Raw genomic sequence first — 21,211 nt, forward strand, 5'->3', positions numbered from 1 at the left:
TGGAATGCGGGGAAGACCACAGAAGTACGATAGGGCAGGTAAGAAATGGCCAAGAGCCCTGCCTGCCCGTGGGTTCGCCGATACAGGCACCGCCTACCCTAAACCCTGGTCCGATCAGAAAGGGGCCACTGCAAGTGCAGGTGGAAGGATCTCCACAAGTCGTGCTCCCTATCACCACGTATGTGCAGAATTCCCAACCACTCCAGAGCCAGGGAAAGCAGACACCGCTACCGTCACTTCCCCAGCAGCAGTTTCCCCAGTACCCGGAGACTTGATGCTACCGCTTGTATCCCCCCTAAGCCCGCTGCAAATGTCCCAAAGCCAGAGACTCAGCCAACAGCCCCAAGCACCCAGGTTACTCCTCCAGCAGACACAAGCCCCACAGAGGCTCTACCAGCAGCTCCCAGTACCCCAGGGTCCACCCTTGCTACACCTAAGGGACCAGAGACTGCGGCTTAGCCATGTGCTGCGACCAGACAGGCTGGAGCTCGACCTCAGAAATCCTGGAACCAGCATGCACTTCGGCCCCTGGCAGAGATGCTTTCTGAATTACGTGGAGGGTGCTGAGGCATCAGATAAAGAGCTATTAATGCTGCTGTTAGCCCAGCTGGGAGACCACCCTTACTCCCTTATACAGGATGCCAGGTCCTACCAAGAGGCAATGAGCATTTTACAGAGGCATTACAGTAAGGGGCATAGCGAACACCACTCTTGGTACAGACTCATGACCAGGTCGCAACAAGTAGGGGAGTCTGCCAGACACTTTATATTCTCTCTGAAAGACCTGGCGAGAGGCTGCAACTTTAAAGCAGTATCAGATCAGAAGTATGCAGAGGACCTTATTAGGGACAGAATTGTTGTGGGCTTATGGTCCACTGAGATGAGATATTGATTGCTGGAGAAAGGAATGGTGGGGCTAGATGAGGCAGAGACTATTGCAGAAGCATTAGAAAGCACCAGGAAAGAATTGAAGGAGTACTCACAGGACCCTGGGGCTTGGACAAACGTCGCTTTAGCCCCATGAAAAGAGAAGTATGCTGCCTCACAGGAATTCACAGCAGCGGCAGCACACCTCGAGGGTCCAAAGTACTTTTTCTGTGGACAAAGAAAGCACCCTAGACCCCTCTGCCCAACTGTGGAAAATGTGAGCATTACGCAAAAGTCTGCAGAAGCCCCAAGGCCACAGCCAAGGCCCATTCTCATGCTAATGAGAGGCGGGAAAGCTCTTCTTTCTCCACAAACAGAAGAAGAAGAATGCCATGTGCAGCCGACCATCTTGGACAAATGGTACAAAGCAGTGAACACAGTCTTCAGGAGATGAATATGACTCCGAGAACTATTGGATCGAAGGACACGAAGGACACGCCAGACTTGCTTCCCTACACAATTTATCTGACGCCAGTGTGTGCATCAACATTAATGATGTGAGGGTAAATTGCTTTAATAGGTAGTGGAAGCACTGAAAGTTTTATTGACCAGGGGTTAGTCAACTGCCTTGCCCTCCCCACATGCCCAAGTGAGCACCAGATCCTGTTAGCAGCCAGCAGCCTTGTGGCTGAGGTAAAACAGTTTTGCAGGGTTACTCTAGAAATCCAGGGCACAAAATACGAAGAGTTCAAATTTCTAGTACTCCCTCACCTCTGTGTCCCGGTACTATTGGGGTTAGATTTTCAGTGCCAGTTAGAAAGCATTACAATAGTGCACAATGGGCCTCACCCCCTACTATGCCTTACGAAGAAACAACACGGCAGCCTGTCTGTCCTGAACATAGAACCCCCTCCACTGTTGCACACCAATAGCCACAAAGAGCAGGAGGTACAGCCCGAGGGACAGAGCCTTCATTAGGACAGAGGTCTGGAGGCTACTACAGGAGGGCATCATAGACCAGAGCACCAGCCCCTGGAGAGCCCAGGTGATTGTAGTAAAGTCAGGAGAAAAACTACGCATGGTAGTGGACTACAGCCAGACAATCAACAAATTTACACAACTAGATGCCTATATCCTGCCTCACATAGCAGACATGGTCAACAACATTGTGCAGTATAAAGTGTTGTCCACCATAGACCTGAAGGCTGCATACCACCAACTGCCCATTAGAAACACCTATCGCATTTACACGGCATTTGAGGCAGATGGCAGGCTGTATCAATTTCTGTGACTTCCCTTCGGTGTCACCAATGGAGTGCCCCTGTTTCAGAGAGAAATGGACCGAATAGTAGATAAGTTCCAACTGAAAGCGGTGTTTCCCTACTTAGACAATGTGATAATCTGTGGCCACACTCAGGAGGATCATGACATGAATTTAAAACGCTTCTTCCAGGCAGCCAAGGAAAGGAACCTAAAGTACAATAGGGACAAATGCATCTTTAGCGCCAGGAAGTTGCCAATCCTGGGCTACATAGTGCAGAACGGGGAAATCAGGCCAGACCGAGCCTGTATGTGCCCTCTCCTAGACATCCCAGTGCCACAAACGCTGAAAGCACTAAAAAGGTGTTTGGGGCTGTTCGCTTACTATGCCCAATGGGTCCCCAACTACACCGACAGGCCCACTCACTTATAAAAGCCTCAGTTTTCCATCTGTGCCCAACAGCTACCAGAGCATTCAGGGACATTAGGGACCATATCGCTAAAGCTACCATGTGGTCCGCAGATGAGTCAATCCCATTTCAAGTAGAAACAGATGTATCCGATGTGGCTCTGGCAGCCACCCTAAACCACTGACGGATGACCGGTAGCCTTTTTCTCGCGAACCCTAGAGGGGTCAGAAGTAAACTCTCAGCAGTAGAGAAGGAGGCCCTAGCCATTGTGGAAGCAGTCAGGCACTGGCGACATTATCTGGCGTGCAAACACTTCACCCTCATCATGGACCAATGGTCTGTGGCTTTTATGTTTGATAACCAGAACAGGGGGAGAATTAAGAACGACAAAATCCTGTGCTGGCGGATAGAATTGTCTACATTTAACTACAACATTCTGTACCGACCCGGGAGACTCAATGAGCCCCCCCCCCCCCCCCCCCGATGCGCTGTCCAGAGCACTTGTGCCATCCTTAATCACACATCCCAGTTGCAGAATTTGCACAATGAGCTTGGCCACCCGGGGGTCGCTAGACTGTTTCACTTCATTAAAACCCAAAACCTCCCATTTTCAGTAGAGGAAGTGAGGTCAGTGAACAAGAGCTGCCCCATCTGTGTGGAATGCAAACCGTAATTTTACCGGCCAGACAAAGCCACCCTGATAAAAGCTACCAAACCTTTTGAGCGCCTCAGTCTCAATTTTAAAGGCCTGCTCCCGTCCAATAATAGAAATGACTATTTTCTAAATGTAATAGATGAATATTCCCGTTTCCCCTTCGCAATCCCGTGTTCTGATGTATCAGCAGCCACTGTTATAAAATGCCTCCAACCCATCTTCAGCATATTTGGGTACTCGAACTACATACACACAGACAGGGGGGCTGCATTCATGAGCACAGAAGTACAGCGGTATCTGCACAAGAGAGGGATTACTACCAGCCGCACTACAAGTTACAATCCCAGCGGGAATGGACAAGTCGAAAGGGAAAATGCCACTATCTGGAAAACGGTCCTCTTGACTTTAAAAGCAAAAGACCTGCCTGTTACTAAATGGCAAGAAGTGTTGCCAGAAGCCCTACCTTTTATACGTTCTTTGTTGTGTACTGCCACTAACATGACCCCACATGACCGTATCTTTTCTTTCACAAGGAAAGCCACGACGGGCTCAGTGCTGCCTAAATGGACGATGACACCAGGACCTGTTCTCCTCCGGAAGCAGTGCAGACCCAACCAAGCGGACCCGCTGGTGGATCAAGTGGAGTTGAGGCACGTGAATCCTCAGTATGCCTTTGTGACATTCCCAGATGGAAGAGAAGACTCGGTGGCCACCAGGGATCTTGCGCCGGCCAGATGTGTGAACAACGCGGAGGAAACACAGATGTCTAAGGATCAATAAGGAGTGCAGCAGCAGTCACTAGAACAGTCATCCATCGAGTCACCCCAGAGGACTATACCACTCACCCCGGAAATCAGGACCCTGGGTATGCCCGCCCCACAAATATCACCACCCTAGACTTGATGGCAGGACCTAATCCCATACAAGAGGATCACCAGCCCACACGGCCACATGACTAACCAGTACTTCCCACTCCCACACCTCCACCAAGAAAGGCCGAAAAGCAGACCGCACTCCCCACCCCTATACCACTACCGAGGAGGTCCAGAAGGCAACGGAAGCCACGAAAACTTTGGACTTATGAACTTACAAACAAGGGAAGGAGGACGTGGGTGGGGGGGGGAGATAACAATTTTTTAAGGGGGGGGTGAATGTGGTGATATGTAATTACACCACTAGGTCACCAGGGGTCATCCCGGTGACCTTGTATATAAAGCAGCCCAGAGCTACAGTCTAGCCTTCCAGGTTTGTTTTGCAGAGAGACAAGACCTCTTAGTGTACAGTCAACATATGGGTGATGGATCTTGGACGCAGGAGGAGGAGAGTGAGAGCATCGGGATCACCTGTATGGCAGTGAGCCAACGAGAAGGTCAGAGAGTTTGGCTGGGTGCTGTTTGGGGAGTTGAAGAATACAGTGTTGTGACTGAAGGGAATAAAGAGAGTCAACTCCATTTTGTGCTGAAAGAAATGAATAAGTGTATTCTTTAATTGGGGTAAATCGGTGTTTTTACACCATCAGGCAGAGAAGGAGTTGCCATTAGTAAGCCCAGCGCCCCTTGAAGTAAGAGAAAGAGAAGTAAAAGAGAGTCCCTTTAGAGTCACTGAGTGTCCATGAATTAGCCTCCAATGCTCCTGTGGGCTCTGCAGCCATTCTTTGGCAAACCAAGCTCTAGAACCAATCTTCTGATACAAACAAGAACCCTTCAGCACATTGGGTGCCCTTCCTACTCTCAGTATCCTCTCGAATTCCAGTTCAAATTCTTGGTTGCTATGAGCCAGCTTCCATCAACCCTCAGCCAGTGTGGGACCTTTGACCACATTGCCAAAAGCCTGCAGCATGTGTGGGTCAGTCAGCGGCTGAACCTCTCTCTGATGATGGTGGCCAATCGACTGCTCGCTGATGCTGTGGGGACAATAGACTGTTGGAGTGAGGTATGGAAGATGTTCATTAGGACCTTTGTCAGCTAGTCATACTATCCTTCAGCACCTGACCAGGTATTTCATCTGGTCCTAATCAAGAAAATCTACAGATGGAGAAACTCAACAAGTCACACAGTGTTCTTTATATAGCAAAGAAAAAGATACATAACCAACTTTTCAGGCCTAAGCCCTCTGTGATAAACCACTGTTGTGCCACGATTGGCTGCTGCTGGCTGGACACCCCTCCTGAGACTGATCCTACCCATAGCCCCATGCATGTTTCCCCCTTCTCTTTGCTTCGATCATTCAATGAGGTTGATGGTAATTGCTGTCTTTAGTTAGTAAAAGCCTGTTAGTTTCACAATATCAGCCTTTTGTGATTATTGATGGTACATCACCCTCCATCGAGGTATGAGCGAAGAGTAGGTAGGTACCTGAATGAAAAGGTGAGGGGAGAGGCAAGGGGAGAAGCACAATCCCAAGTAGATATGGATGGGAGGACAACAAAGAAAAAGACTGGAAAGTGATAGGGTGAAGGGATGGCTCTATGAGTGGAAAGGGAATGGGTGAGGAGCTGGAAGAAAGGAGACAGATGGATGGGGAAGAGAGGAAGACAGGGGAGTGGCCTAAAGGAGACCAGAGAAGCTGATTTTAATTCCATCTGATTGAAGTGTGTCCAGATGGACTATTAGTTGTACAAAAGATCATATCAATGTATGTAGCAGAAAAAAAAGAGTTGAGGAGTGAAACCGGAGTAGGTTTTGAACAGGGATTGAGCCACAATATAATAAAGAAATATACAGTGTTCGCTTCGGCAAATTCATGAAATATTCCATATTAAAAAAAAAGAAATATATAAAGACATTTTATTAACTGCAATTAAAATGATGTTTTCAATACAAAGGGCTTACATTGGAAAGTATGGCTTCCTTATTTCATAAATGCTATGTAAACAATTAATGCCGCAAAAAGAAATACAAGATCAACACTGCATTCAACAATGATTGACAGTGTGCTACATGGACACACTCCAGACAGCAAGATGCAAAATTCCAGCTTGGTAAAGAGATTTTCATGGGGAAAATTCAATGGCCTTTGGCAAATTGTGGAGCAGGAAGAAGATGCCATGATTCAGAGTGAAGCGTTTGTTCACATGGCACTAACAATATTTTAAGAACAGGCAGATGGCACAGCGCTACTCCGAAGGGCTCAACCATTCAGTCCTAATGCCGGCAACTCCATACAGGCTTTAAATGACCCGTTAAAGGAGCTAACATCCTGCAACTGCAGGGTCTGTGGCCAAGATGGCAGCACCTGTGCTTGGCAGTGGCCACAAAGGGTTGCAGACTCCGGGGATCAGCGCAGGGCACCAGAAAAAAGGAGAAACACTTCCACTGAGAAGGAGATGACCACAGGACGGTGACCATGGCAGTGGACCAGCAAGGGGCTCAGCAGCAGAAAGACCCACACAGACTGCGGGCTGTTGGAGACTGGCTCATGGGAACCAAGTTTTGGAGCCAGGATTTGAGAGACCTGAGGGCAAGAAGACTCCCAAAGGGCTTCAGGCATTGAAGGCTCCTGATCATGTCTGAGGTTTGGATCTGGAGTTCAGGATGACGATGAATTGAAAAGGGGTCTGTACAGCTGCTGAGGCTGCGGGAGCACTGGAGACGAATTCATGGGCACTCAGTGTCTCTGAAGGGATTCTCTTTTACATCTCTTTCTCTCTTATTGTAAGGAATACTAGATGACACCAATGGCAACTCTTTGGCTGCTTTACAGCAGACAGATGCAATTTTGTGTAATATAAAATGACAATAACAGAAGCTTGTTATCTTGAATTGAATCTTGAATCTTAATCCCAATCAGATGGACAACATGAACTGGAATGAAGAAGTTTGACTGTTGTTTATCAAAATGATAATGAGGTATATACATTGTTATTGGACTATGTTCTTATGCTGTTACTCAGATTTATGTGTTTGTGCAACATTCATGCAGTGAGTTAGTTTTAATTATTTACGCGGAGAGGTCTGGCTTTCATGTTTTTTTGTGTTACCTTATGGTGGTTGAAAGCTGAAGCAAATATATAGAATACTCTTTAATGAAGCCAGTAACCTTTAATAAACACCAGTGTCTGAAACAACCTCTTTAAAACTTAAATAAATCATATTTTGTTCATAGTTTCCCAATAGCTGGTGGAAGGCAGCTGACTTTAATTTGATGACCCTGCACATAACCATGTGGGGTGACCTTGAACAGGCTACTTATTAATAGATGTAAAATTTAAAAACATGTCTCTGAGCCATTGTTAAATCCTGGGTAGTTAATTATTAGAAATAGTTATGCTAAAAAGCATTTGATAAGATTTATCTGCCATCTTTGCTAATATCAAAGAATAGCGTTTGCTAGTTATCATTCGAATAGCAGTAATGTACATCTAGAGCTGGTCATATCCCCATATTTTCAGATAGTTTTAAAGGATTTATAACAATGACTTTATGAGACTAATGAATGATCACAAAATATCAGGTTCCATTTTTTTTTATTTTAATGATTTCTTGCATGGATTTTTATGTATTTTGAAAATTTGAAATGGTTATGTGAAAGAATTAATGCCCAAATCTGTCATAAGTAAGATGTAATTTCTAATAAAATCAATTATAAATTTAGACATTAAATTACACTGTCAAATTCTTTAATATAAAGTATGCAGACTATTTAATCATAGAGTCATACTGCATGGAAAGAGGCCATTCAGTCCTCTGTGTTGAACCTGACCAGTGGGCATCCATCTGTACTAATTGCATCTTTCAGCACTTGACAGATATCCTTCCATTATCAGTCAATTTAAGTGTTCACCTGAACAACCATTTCTTCTGACCACCCCTCCCAGAAGCTTGTCAATGTATCCTCAGCAAAGATCTAACCTTTTTACCAATGAACCCACACCTCAATGAATTCCACGCTCAACCTGATACTGAGCGCTTCTTTTACTGCCTCATCCTCCACATCAATTTATTTGACAAGGAATTTCAACATCCCATGAATTACCCTTTAACCCTTGTCCAACAGTCTGTCATCTTCATCCTCCATGACACCCTCCTCCAGCAAGATTCTTGTTCTTGATCTTTTCATCTTCAACTGCTGACAGGATATTAATCACTTGGACCTCCACCCCTTTCACCCACTCTAACCTCAGCACCCTCACACTCTAAACCTGCTGCCTCGCTCACTCCACACCAACTCAAACTTCATCATCAAACCCTTAGATGGGGGGGGGGGAAAGTGGGGGAGGGTGGTCTGGTGTACCTGCTTCAACATTGCTGAGGGCAGAACTAACTCTCGGACAACTCCTCATATCTACTCCCAGACTAAGAATGAGACTTGATAATTCTATATTAACTTTAATGTTAAATCTAATACTGAGGCTTTGTAAATCATTAGTCAGACCACATTTGGAATATTGCAAGCAGATTTGGGCTCCATGTCAGAGGATCTGCTGGTGTTGGAGGCAGTCCAGAAGAGGTTTATGAAAATAATACCAGATATGAGAATGTTAATATATGAGGAACAATTTCTAGATTTCTCTTGTCTACTACACTCCCCATATATCTACCATTCACTGAGTAGGCTCTACCCATGTTAAACATCCCAAAATGATTTATCTGTATTAAATTCCAACAAGTGTAAGAGCATAATCTAAAGGTGTTGTAGGCCATTCGGCCCATCGAATCTGCTTTCCCATTCCATCATGGACTGATTCATTCTCCCACTGAGCTCCACTCCCTGCTTCTCCCCTTAATAATATTTGAAACCTTGACAATTCAGATACCTATCAATCTCTGTGAGGTCTCCTCCATTCTTCTGAATTCCAATGAGTACAGCCCTAAAGCCATCAAATGCTTGTCATATGCTAATCCCTTAATTCCAGGAATCATTCTTGTGTATCTTCTCTGAACCTTCACCAATGCCAGCACATCCTTTCTTAAATAAGAAGACCAAAACTAGAGCCCAAAACCGTGCCCTATAACTCCAAGAGAGACCTCACCAGTGCTTCAACCCACCTTCCCAAATGATCAAGATCCTGCTGTGATCTTTGGCAGCCATCTTCACTCTTACTATCTACTACTTTCTCCATTGAGCAAAACTATGACAATAATCTTTCAATGTCAATGAAGAGATAAACAATTATGAAAATCATTGCTCCTCTTTGAAACAATATCATAGATTATTTATGTTCATGTGACAGAAGAGACAAGGCCTCAGTCTGAAATCTCATTAAAAGCTGAATCTCCAACAGAGAAGTCGTACCGCAGACCTCCACCCCCTAAAATGACAGAAGGAGAAGAAGACAAAATGAACTGACCCAGTGTGTAAAAGTAGATAACACAATTTTCTTGTTCATTTTCATTGTGTGATGAGATTGTTTAATGGGTTTAATGTATCATATATGTTGAACATTGAGTGGGTGGGGCGGGGGGTGAAGGTGGGAGGGAAGGGAGGGGGAGTGGAGAAAATGACACTGTATATTCAAGAGGGAAATGTTTGTGTGTATTTTGGTCAGTATGGTTCATAGTGTGAAAAATAAAAAAAAAATTAAAAAAAGCTGAATCATTGCTGCATTATTTCTAGATGGGACTGACGTATTGTTTTCAATTTTTGTACTCAAATCTATGGGGGGGGAGGAGTCATGAGGTCAACCCTTTCCACTTCAACCATCTCACTGCCAACTACTCCTAAATAACATATAATGCTGAATTGAATAAGCTCACGATTCTGTAATAATGGACAACTTGAGACACCTTGATAGTATGTAGGTAGGTGATGAAAACAATACAGAAACTCCATTAATTCACAAGGGGAATATATTCTGTTGAAAATGATATTTTTTTCATAGCAGTTAAAATAAGTTGAACTAAAACTCAAAACAGAAATGTTGCTGTTAAATGTGGAACCAATATTTGTCCAGCTGCTCTGCAATGGATTTGCATTTCAACAATATCAGTATTTCCCTTCAAAATAGATGGTTTATTCAATGATACGCATCACTGTACTAGATTATATGCCATTATGATTCATTAAAATTTATTAAAAATTGAAAGAACTGCAGTTGGAAATCTAAAATAAAGCAGGTAATGTGGGTAATACTCGACGGGTCAGGTGGCACCCAGAGGAAGAGAAATAGCATCAACATTTCAGACCATAGCCCCTTCATTAAAACTTCTTTCTGCTTTTTCATGAACAAATAACACTGGACAACATATGTTTTCAAAACATTAGCTTCCTGAAAAAGAATTGGGGTTTATGATAGAAAAATTCAAGCTGAACACAAAGATAGTTTCAGATTTGCTGTATCACGTAGGAAGTTGGAAAAACATTAAATTAACTTTGAATGAATTTAGCATGTTTAATCACATCATGATCCTGACACGTTGCGTTAGTTCAACTGACCTAAAAATGTTTTGCCGCTGATTTTCATTTGCACTTGACATCTGATGCCTCTCGTGTCAGTGTCCAACAATAGTTGGCCAGCATTGATGGATTCCAGTTGCCCTGATACCACTTTTCCATGGTCGCAATGTCCTGGTGAAACCTTTCACCTTGTTTATCACTGAGTGCACCAAGATCAGCGGGGAAAAAGTTCGAGTGCAAATGTAGAAAATGAATTTTCAATGACATGTATGCTTTTTTAAAAAAAAATATTTTTCACACTATGAACCATATTAACCAAAATACATACATACATTTCCCTCTTGAATATACACAGTGTCATTTTCTCCCCTTTTTCCCCCTTCCTCCTTCCCACCCCCCTCCCTACCCACTAAACGTCCAACATATACAATACAATAAACCCATTAAACAATGTCATCACACAATGAAGATAAACAAGAAAATTGTGTCATCTACTTTTACACACTGGGTCAGTTAATTTTGTCTTCTTCTCATTCTGTCATTTTAGGGAGTGGAGGTCTGCGGTAGGCCCTCTCTGTCGTGTTCCATGTACGGTCCCCAAATTTGTTTGAATACTGTGACGTTATTTTTTAAATTATATGTTATTTTTTCCAATGGAATACATTTATTCATTTCTATGTACCATTGCTGTACTTTCAGGCTCTCTTCAGATTTCCAGGTTGACATTATACATTTTTTTGCTACAGCTAAGGCTATCATAGTAAATCTTTTTTGTGCTTCATCCAAATCGAGTCCAAGTTCTTTATTTCTTATATTACTTAGAAGAAAGATCTCTGGATTTTTTGGTATGTTGCTTTTTGTGATTTTATTTAATGCATGATTTAGATCTTCCCAAAACTTTTCCACTTTCTCACATGCCCAAATTGCATGTACTGTTGTTCCCATTTCCTTCTTACAGCGAAAACATCTATCTGATACTGTTGGGTCCCATTTATTTAACTTTTGGGGCGTGGCATACAGCCTGTGTAACCAATTATATTGTATCATGCGTAACCTCGTGTTTATTGTATTTCTCATAGTTCCAGAGCATAGCTTTTCTCATTTTTCATTTTTTATCTTTATGCTTAGATCTTGTTCCCTCTTTTGTTTGGGTTTACAGCTTATTTCATCATTCTCTTTCTCTTGCAGCTTGATGTACATGTTTGTTATAAATCTTTTAATTATCATTGTGTCTGTAATCACATATTCAAAGCTGCTTCCTTCTGGTAACCTCAGCCTGCTTCCCAATTTGTCCTTCAAGTAGGTTTTCAGTTGGTGGTATGTAAACATTGTTCCATGAGTTATTCCATATTTGTACTTCATTTGTTCAAAAGATAATAAATGATTTCCCAAAAAACAATTTTCTATTCATTTGATTCCTTTTCTCTCCCATTCTCTAAAGGAAAGGTTATCTATTGTGAAAGGGATTAGTTGATTTTGTGTCAATAATAATTTTGGTAGTTGGTAATTTGTTTTTTTTCCTTTCTATGTGAATCTTCTTCCAAATGTTGAGCAGATGGTGCAGTACTGGTGAACTTCTATGTTGCACCAACTTTTCATCCCACTTATAAAGTATATGTTCAGTTACCTTCTCCCCTATTTTATCTAGCTCTAATCTGGTCCAATATGGATTTTCCCTTGTTTGATAAAAATCTGATAGATATCTTAATTGTGCTGCTCTATAATAATTCTTAAAGTTTGGTAGCTGTTAGCCCCCTTGTTTGTACCATTCTGTTAATTTATCTAGTGCAATCCTCGGTTTCCCCCTTTCCATAAGAATTTCCTTATTATTTTCTTTAGCTCAGTGAAGAATTTCTCTGTTAAGGGAATTGGTAACGATTGAAATAGGTATTGTATCCTTGTGAAGATGTTCATTTTAATGCAATTTACCCTTCCTATCAGTGTTAGTGGTAAATCTTTCCAATGTTCTAAGTCATCTTGTAATTTCTTCATTAATGGCTGATAATTTAATTTGTAGAGATGGCCTAGATTATTATCTAGTCTAATACCTAGGTATTGGATTGCTTGTGTTTGCCATTTAAATGGTGATTCTTTCTTAAACTTTGTAAAATCTGCATTATTCATTGGCATCGCTTCACTTTTATTTGCGTTGATCTTGTACCCCAATACTTCTCCATATTCCTTCAATTTCTTATGTAATTCTTTTATTGATAACATTGGTGAACGTAACAGTAAATGGATATATATCGAACCAATTTAAATTAAGCAGGTCAACTAGGCATGGATGTCCACTATCTCCCTCACTATTCGCTTTAGCTATAGAACCCTTGGCAGAACTGTTAAGAACAGAAAATAAAATAAAAGGGATAAAAATAAAAGAGAAGGAATGTAAAATCAGTCTATTTGCAGATGACATCATAGTATACTTAATGACATGTATGCTTGAATTAAAATATGAATTAAAATATGACTAGAAATCACAAAAATAGGTTATATTTTACACACAGTACATGATAGGAAACTTTTGAGGTATTTTTCTGATCAGCAGCCCAAAATCCATAAAATACACACAAAAGTGTTCAGGAAGTGGACAGTTAATCAATTTCTGAATTTTCTATCTTTTTTTCTCTCATATTTTAGATTTCTTTTCATTTTCTTTATTCTACTTTATTATTCACTTTCTCTTTCTGTCTTTTCCTTTCTAATTTCCTTTTTTTTTCATTTTTGTTTGTGGGAAGGAGGGAATGGGGTTGTTTTGAAATTTGGACAACCTGCATCAATTTTCATTTATTTTATGTATTTGTAATGGTTCATTCTTGATACTTGTTTGACTACAAAATAGATGTTTTATTCAATGATATGCAACCCTGTGCTAGATTCTATGCCATTATGATTCATTAAAATAAAATATTTTTAAAAATGTTCAGGAAGCAAAATCTTCATTGTCCATTGTAATTCATAATCTAAATGACACCAACATAAAATAGCTGAAAAATGCTTGTAATTTCATACGGGATACATATGTACCAAATTTCCAGACAGGGATTTGTTGAAGCCACATGAAAGACTCAGATGCTGGAAACTAGAGCAAAGCATGATCCACTGGAGGAATTCTGCAGGTCAAACATCATCTGTAAGAGGAAAAGAACTGCACTTCAAAGCTGAACTGCTCATGGAATCAGGTAAAAACTTTAAATTCCCTGGTGTTGACTCATTAGAATTTGCTCACTGAACTAATTTGGCACAGGATTAGTGGTGTTTTTCATTACAGATCAAGGCAATGTCAAGCAAAACTTATTTTAAGTGTTTTTGCATTCTCAGTGATTATTTTTGTTAATTGTTAATTTTTTTTCATTTTCAGAAGTTGATTAATTTTTCACAATCTTTGAATGTCAAGACATGCAAAGACACTTGGAGTTCTTTTCCGTTTTATCTGGAATTTATCTGGAATGCCTGCGCATTTTGTAAGCACAAGCGAGGTGGGCAGGTGAGTAGGAAATGCAAGTACACATGGTTCTGGCCTATCAACTGACACATCATTCCAACATTATTTAATTCATGATTATCCATTTCTACCTTCCCAAACAGAGAAAAAAAACATGTTCTATCTCTAGTGCAATATTGAATTCTGAAGAAAATATTAAACTAATCTCGAGTCTGTTATTGCTTTGTCTGTCTCAATGAATCTAATTATAAAATATCAATACTAATTTGTTAAAGATGCTCCACACCATAAAATGTCTAGGACCACAGCTTAAAGCCAATTCGTTGTTGATGACTAGCACAGTGAGACAGCGATGCTCTAAAGAAGGCTACTAACACGTAAATATCACTTTCCTTTCAACGTAGATTTGGAAACATTGGGAGCAACTCACACCACTTTAGAATTATGTCAGAACTGTAGAATGGACTTTTAGTGTTGAATTTAGTTCAGGACTTCTGGCTGGTTATTGCATGAAGTTACAATAGTAGTTAGGTGCTCCTGTTTTTTTCTTGAAACTTTTCCAATCTATGCACTTTTAAATACAACCAAAGTGTTTGATTTTTCCCCTTTTAATAAGTAAAATAGCTAATGTACTTTGATATGGCTGCTACAAGAAGTGGAGTAACCAAAAATGCCAAAGAAAGCTAAAAATCTGAAGATACAGCCATTTTAACTTCATTTCCCACCTGCTGAACAAACATTCATGAGATATAACTGCAGCGCTTAAGGAGACTCGATGGTAAATCACATCAGCACTTAAAAAGGTTCAACAATCAATTTCGGCAATTGACACGTGTTTGGGAAATGTGGAGGCTGATTTGGAGTCAGTTAGTGAACATGTTGATAATTAGAGACTGTATTCTGAAATGTCTGATAATACCTCCATGGTAGCTTCAAAAGTGGTTGATTTGGTGGGTAGAAGCAGACGTCAAAATATACGAATTCTGGGCTTAAAAGAAGGCATGGAAACCGGCCAGCTGATCAACTTCTTTTCTGATTTGATTTTGGAGATTTTCAGAAGGGAGTTTTTTTCTACTAAGCCTGAGCTTGACAGAGCACATCGGACCTTAGCTCCCAAGCCAGCTTCTGGAAAAATAAAGCGATTGGAAATCCTCAAGTTAATGATTGTGTAATGCATGAGGCTCGTCAGAAGAGAAGACTGAACTACTTGGGGCAAGAAATTAGACTTGTTGATGATCTCTCTCCTGAAGTTATGAAGATGCGAAAAGAATACAAATAAGTCATGGCTCAGCTGTACAAGAAAGGTTTTAAGCCTGCTTTATTATATCCAACTCGTTTGCAGATCACCTAGGGTCGAAAGGAATTTGTGCAATTGGGGGCAGATTATAGCACAAATAAAAGCTCTCATGACTGGAGGGCGAACAAATGCTTTTATTAGCTTTTAACCATGGGTAGGGTCTCAGGTTTCTGGGTTTAGGCGGGAAACCAGGGTTATATGTGATCAGATGGGGGAAGAGCTGGGAGGCAGGGCCAGCCATCAGCACAACACCCTACCAGTGAATCCTAGTTCACTACATTCACCCCTTCCTGCAGAATATAGGTCTGTGAATGAAGACAGAGAACATGGATTCAGAAAAAAGTGAAAAATATACAGTTATTTACTAATTTACAGATTTAAGCGGTCCAGAGGTCTGGAGATCCTGGTGGAGAGCCTTAGCACCAGGGGGACTTGGACTCCTTTGGCCGCCTGGTTCCTTTATGAGGGAGGAGAGGCGGGCTGGGTTTCCGGCTCAACGGTGAAGGGGGATGCACTTTCCTCCTGAACCGGTTCCCTTGAGGCCCTGACTGGGGGTGGTGAGAATGAGCTCCATGGCTCACTGCACTTGAGGTGGGTGCCAGGTCCCTGATGGAAACTATGTCCTCTCTGCCATCCGGCAACTCCACATAGGCATATCTGGCATTGGCGTGGAGCATTTTCACCCTTTCCACCAGGGGGATGGTCTTGCTTCTCCTCACGTGCTTCCTGAGAAGGACTGGACCAGGAGTGGTGAGCCAGGTTAGGAGTGTAGTTCCCAACGCCGACCTTCTTTTGAAATTGAATAGATGCTCGTGAGGAGTAGCATTGGTCATAGTACATAGTAGCGACCAGATGGATTGGAGCACCATAGGAAGGATTTCCTGCCATCGTGAGTCTGGAAGGCTTTTTGATCAGGGCCATTTTGACAGCCTTCCAGACCGTGGCATTCTCCTTTTCAACCGGCCCATTCCCCCTGGGTTGTAGCTAGTAGTCCTGCTGGACTTCTCCCCTCACCAGCAGTTACTGACGTCGTTCATCACTCATAAAGGAAGAGCCCCAGTCGCTATGAATATAGCTGGGATACCCAAACAGGGCAAAATTGGAATCTAGGGCCTTTATGACTGACGAAGTGGACGTGTCTGGACATGGAATGGTGAACGGGAAGTGGGATGCTCATCAATGATAGAGTGGAAGAAAGTGTTCCTGTTCGTGGAGGGGAGAGGTCCCTTAAAATCAATGCTGAGCCATTTGAAGGGCCTGGATGACTTGATCAGGTGCGCCTTCATGGGGCAGTAGAAGTGCAGCTTGCACTACGTGCAGACCTGGCAAGACCTGGTCATTTCCCTGGCATATTCCATGGAGTAGGGTAGATTGCACGCCTTGACAAAATGAGCCATGTGGGTAACCCCTGGATGGTAAAGCTCATTATGCAGAGACCACAGTTGGCCAGTGTGTGCAGAGGGACAGCTTCCCCTGGATAAGGCATCTGGACGGTCATTAAGAGCTCCTGGTTGATGAGCAATGTCATAATTGTAGGTGGAGAGTTTGATCCTCCATCTAGCAATTCTGTCATTTTTAATTTTGCCACTCTTGACATTATTAAACATGAATGTGACCAAGTGCTAGTCAGTGAGGAGCATAAATTTCCTACTAGTCAGGTAGTGTCTTCAGTGCCTCACGGCTTCTACAATGGCTTGAGACTCCTTTTCCACAGAGGGATTCCGGAGCTCGTGACCTTGTAATATCCGAGAAAAAATTGCAACCAGCCTGCTTGCCTGGTTGAGGGTAGTGACCATGGCTACATCCGAAGCATCACTTTCCACTTGGAAAGGTACATTTTCGTCCACCGCGTGCATGGCGGCTTTTGCAATGTGATTTTGGGGGTAGTTAAAAGCTGTTTGGGCTTCAGCCGAGAGGGGGAAATTAGTGGCTTTTAAGAGAAGGTGAACCTTATAAGTGTATTAAGGGATTCACTGGGCTTATTATGAGAAAAACCCTTTGTTGTCCTGGGAACGGGGAACTCTAACAGGGGGTGCATCCTATCAGGATCGAGGCCAATGATGCCATTCTCCACCACGTAGCCAAGGGTAGCCAGACATTTAGTCCTGAACATGCACTTGTTAGAATTATAAGTGAGGAGAAAACTCTGGAGGTTGGCGTCAGGGTCTTCCATGGTATGGCCTCAGATAGTGACATTATCGAGGTAGGGGAAGGTAGCCTTCAACCCATATTCATCTATTATTTTGTCCATCTGCTTCTTGAAGACAGAAACCCCATTAGTGATACCGAAAGGGACCCTCCAGAACTGAAAGAGATGGACTGAAAGAGATGTTCCTCAGAACGGATTGGCAGCTGGTGATTAGCAGCTTTCAGGTCGATGGTCGAATAGACCCGATACTGCACAATATCATTCACCTTGTCTGAAATTTGAGGAAGGGGGTATGCGTCCAGGAGTGTGTACCAATTAATAGTTTGGCTATAGTCAATTACTAGCCTAGACTTGTTTACCCCTTTTACCACTACCACTTGCACTCTCCACGGACTGATGCAAGGTTCGATGATACCTTCATCCAGCAGAAATTGTGCCTCAGACTTTATGAAATCTTGGTCTGCTGTGCTGTACTTCCTTCTCTTGGTAGCAATATGTTTGCAGTTCAAGGACAGATTCGGGAAGAAAGGTGGGTGTCATTATTCAGTGTGGAGAGGCTGCATGTGGGTTCTGATTTTAGGCACCCTCTCTTCCAAACCATTACAGAGGGGAGGGGACCAGAATACTCCAAGGTCATGCATTTAAGGTGACACAGGAAGTCCAGACCCAACAACTCGAGAGCACAAAATTCAGGTGAATCTTACAGAACTTCCACACCCCACACCCCAAACGACAGATGTACTATACAATATTGTTGAATATGCATAGAATGCAAATGGGGCACAAGGAATATGCGACAATTGGAAGAATACATCTTCAGGTTGTAGTTTTGAACAGTTCGTGAGTCTATGAAGCTTTCAGTAGAGCCTGTTTCGATTAGGCATTTAGTGAAATGTCCATTTACCTTCACAGTCACTATGGAGTTGCTGAGCTGGTAAGGTCTGTCCTGATCTAGAACTATCAGGGCTAGGACCCCAGAGGTTCAATACTCCTCACTTGAGTGCCCCCACCATCCTGGGTTGCCCTGCATGGGTAAGATGGCCCCCTTCCTTCCTCCCCTGACAATGCTGGTGGTGAGTTTGAGTTTGGGTTGCGGCAAGATGGCCACTGAGCCTTTTCACGCTGTTTCCTCACTGCCACCCTCTCTTGATGTGTAGCATAGCAAATGGGTTTGGGTGAATTTGGGGCAGATGGCATGGGGCTGGAATCGGATCCAGGAGCGGTGCAGGCCACAGATTTCCGCAGGCTTCCCATCACGCATTAAACCCTCCCCCAATGCCCTTTCCTGCCACAGCTGGAACACACTGAGTCTTTAGCTGGGCAACGAGATCGTGGATGCTGACTCCTTGTCACAGAAAAAGCACTCCCTTGCACGGCTGCACTCCCTAGCATAGGAAGTAGCAGTCTTAGGGCTGGGGTAGTGGGAGCAGCTAGTCCTTGGAAAGGGTCACCTAGGTGAGTGAGTTCGCTGGCTTCGAGGTTGTCATTCTTGAGCTTGGCCTGTTCCAACTATTTGGCCACTTCAACGTGGCTAGCCAGCTCCTTCTTACCTGTCTCGAGTTGTTGTTGCCTCATGTATCTCATGCAGACCCCTGCGACTAGAGTGTCCTTGATCTGTTCTTCTTCGCAAACACGACCTGCAGCTTCTATGTACCTGCACTTCTTGGCAAGCATCCACAGATCCAGCTGGTAGTCATCAATGGTCTCTCCTGGCAGTTGGTGATGTAGAGCGAGTCGATGCCTTGCTAGGACCTCATTTTGTGACTTCAGGTACTGAGCCTTCAACGCCTCAATGGCACCGTCATATGTAGTGCAGTCCCTGATGAATGCATATCCTTTCATTCCTACTCTCGAAATGAATGTGGACCTCCTGAGTTCATCAGTGTGGAAGACATCTCTGGTCGCGTTAAGGTGGGCCTGGAAGCAGTCTAGCCAGCACATGAACTCTTCAGCCATGTTGGGGGACAGAGAATCTATCAGCAACGTACCAGGCTTGAGTAGCGCTTCCATCGTTTAGGGAGTAAGCTAATAAAATTGTAGCGCAATAAAATCTCTCATGACTGGAGGGAGAACAAACACTTTTATTAGCTTATAACTATGGGTAGGGTTTCACAGTAGTCTTCAGAAGGGTTCTGAGTTTAGACAGGAAACCAGCGTTATATGTGAGCAGATGGGGATCAGTACAACACACTACCAGTGAATTCCAGTTCACTGCACAGAGGCACAAAGAGTTTTGAATGACACTCCTTCAACTTCATAGACAATTTTTTGCTTTGTTTTGAACAGGTGAAGTCTGGCTGTTTTCTTTGTTTAATTGAGGTAGTAATGTTTTTTTTAAAAATTGTTTAATTAATATTAATTAATTAATGTCAGTAATGATCTACTTTGCAAGTTATTTATTAATTGCACAATAATTTTGTGTGCCTAGTTTATTATTTGACTGTGGGAAATATGGTCGTGCACTTACTTATATAACTGTGGGAAAATAGGGTTAACATTAAAACATGTATACACGTTTAGTTTGTTCTAAGTGGGAAATTTTTGATTACTCTCATGTAGATTCTAGATACCTTTTTTGAGTTTGAAAAGTATTTACTGGATCTTTCTTTTAGTTTTTTTTTAATTATTAATGTTATTATATTATTTTGATTGTTGTCTAGAAGCTTTGACTTTTTAAATTTCACTTTGGTTATATTCTTTTATATAATTTTTCATTGTCCGGGAAAATTATTACTTTTTTTAAAATAAGGAGCTATCCTATTCTTCTGCAGAAGAATAAGGATTTTAAATGTATTTTTATGAGGTAGCTGTGTTGTTTAGCAACTTTCAGTGCTGGGAGCTTTGTGGAGGGGGTGGGGGCAGAAGTGATGTTTAGGTATATAGACCAGAGTTTGCAAGATTGTTTTGATTTCATGGTTTATACAATCTGTGCTAGTGCATGGAATCAGGGTCACTGTTTGGAGAATGGTGACAAACTGTGCGGGAGTGTTTTTATACCATGAATTAAAACTCATGATTAACCTAACCAAACTTATCTCTTGGAACATTAAAGGATTAAGTAGTCCAGTTAAACACAGAAGAGTGTTTGCTCATGTCAGGCATCTCAAGGCAGAAATTGTTTTTCTTCAAGAAACTCATATCAGAAATTGTGATAATGCCAGATGTCTTTCAAAATGGAAAGGACAATGTTTTCATTCTTCTTCTCTTCAGGGGAATTTCGATTTTAATTAACCAGAAAATCCCTTTTGTACATTGTGACACTTTATCAGATAAATATGGCCACTATATTATTCTTACAGACAAACTATATAATAAAATGTTAGTTTTATATACATAATATATACATCCATAACATTGATGATCTGTAATTTTTTGAAAGATTTTTTTCAGCCCTACCATATTTAAGTCTTTACTCACTGGTGTTGGGGGGAGATTTTAATTGTTGGCTAAATACTGTTCTGGATTGTTCATCCCCTAAACCTTGCACTTTGAGTAAATCTGCTACTGTAATTTCTTTCTTTTACAGATGTTGGTATTTCAGAAGTTTGGTGTTTTTTTCACCCTAACAGTAGAGAGTACTAATTTTTCTCTATTTTTTAATATAGATAATCAATTGATTGCTTCAACAAAAGATTGTGAATATCAAGAAATAGTGATATCTGGCCATGCTGCTATAGTTTTGTCTTTGAATTTTCCTGACTCTCCTTCTGTAAAGAGGTATTGTCATTTTAATTCTACTTTATTTTCAGATAATGATTTTTTGAAATTTACGGAAGACCAATTTAAATTTTTC

General features: G+C 42.0%; 2 long non-coding RNA genes across 3 annotated transcripts in view; one reads left to right on the plus strand and one right to left on the minus strand.

Moving 5' to 3' along the window:
• The window catches only part of LOC138742345 (uncharacterized), a 209,486-nt gene that overhangs the window by 23,196 nt on the left and 165,079 nt on the right, over nucleotides 1-21,211 (minus strand). The gene's annotated exons all lie outside the window — the stretch shown is intronic.
• On the plus strand, nucleotides 4,450-14,006 carry LOC138743002 (uncharacterized). Its single transcript, XR_011344585.1, has 3 exons — nucleotides 4,450-4,561; nucleotides 13,566-13,709; nucleotides 13,889-14,006. It is a non-coding gene; the product is annotated as an uncharacterized lncRNA (long non-coding RNA).

Source organism: Narcine bancroftii, chromosome 9, assembly GCF_036971445.1.
Source record: "Narcine bancroftii isolate sNarBan1 chromosome 9, sNarBan1.hap1, whole genome shotgun sequence".
Classification (NCBI taxonomy): domain Eukaryota; kingdom Metazoa; phylum Chordata; class Chondrichthyes; order Torpediniformes; family Narcinidae; genus Narcine; species Narcine bancroftii.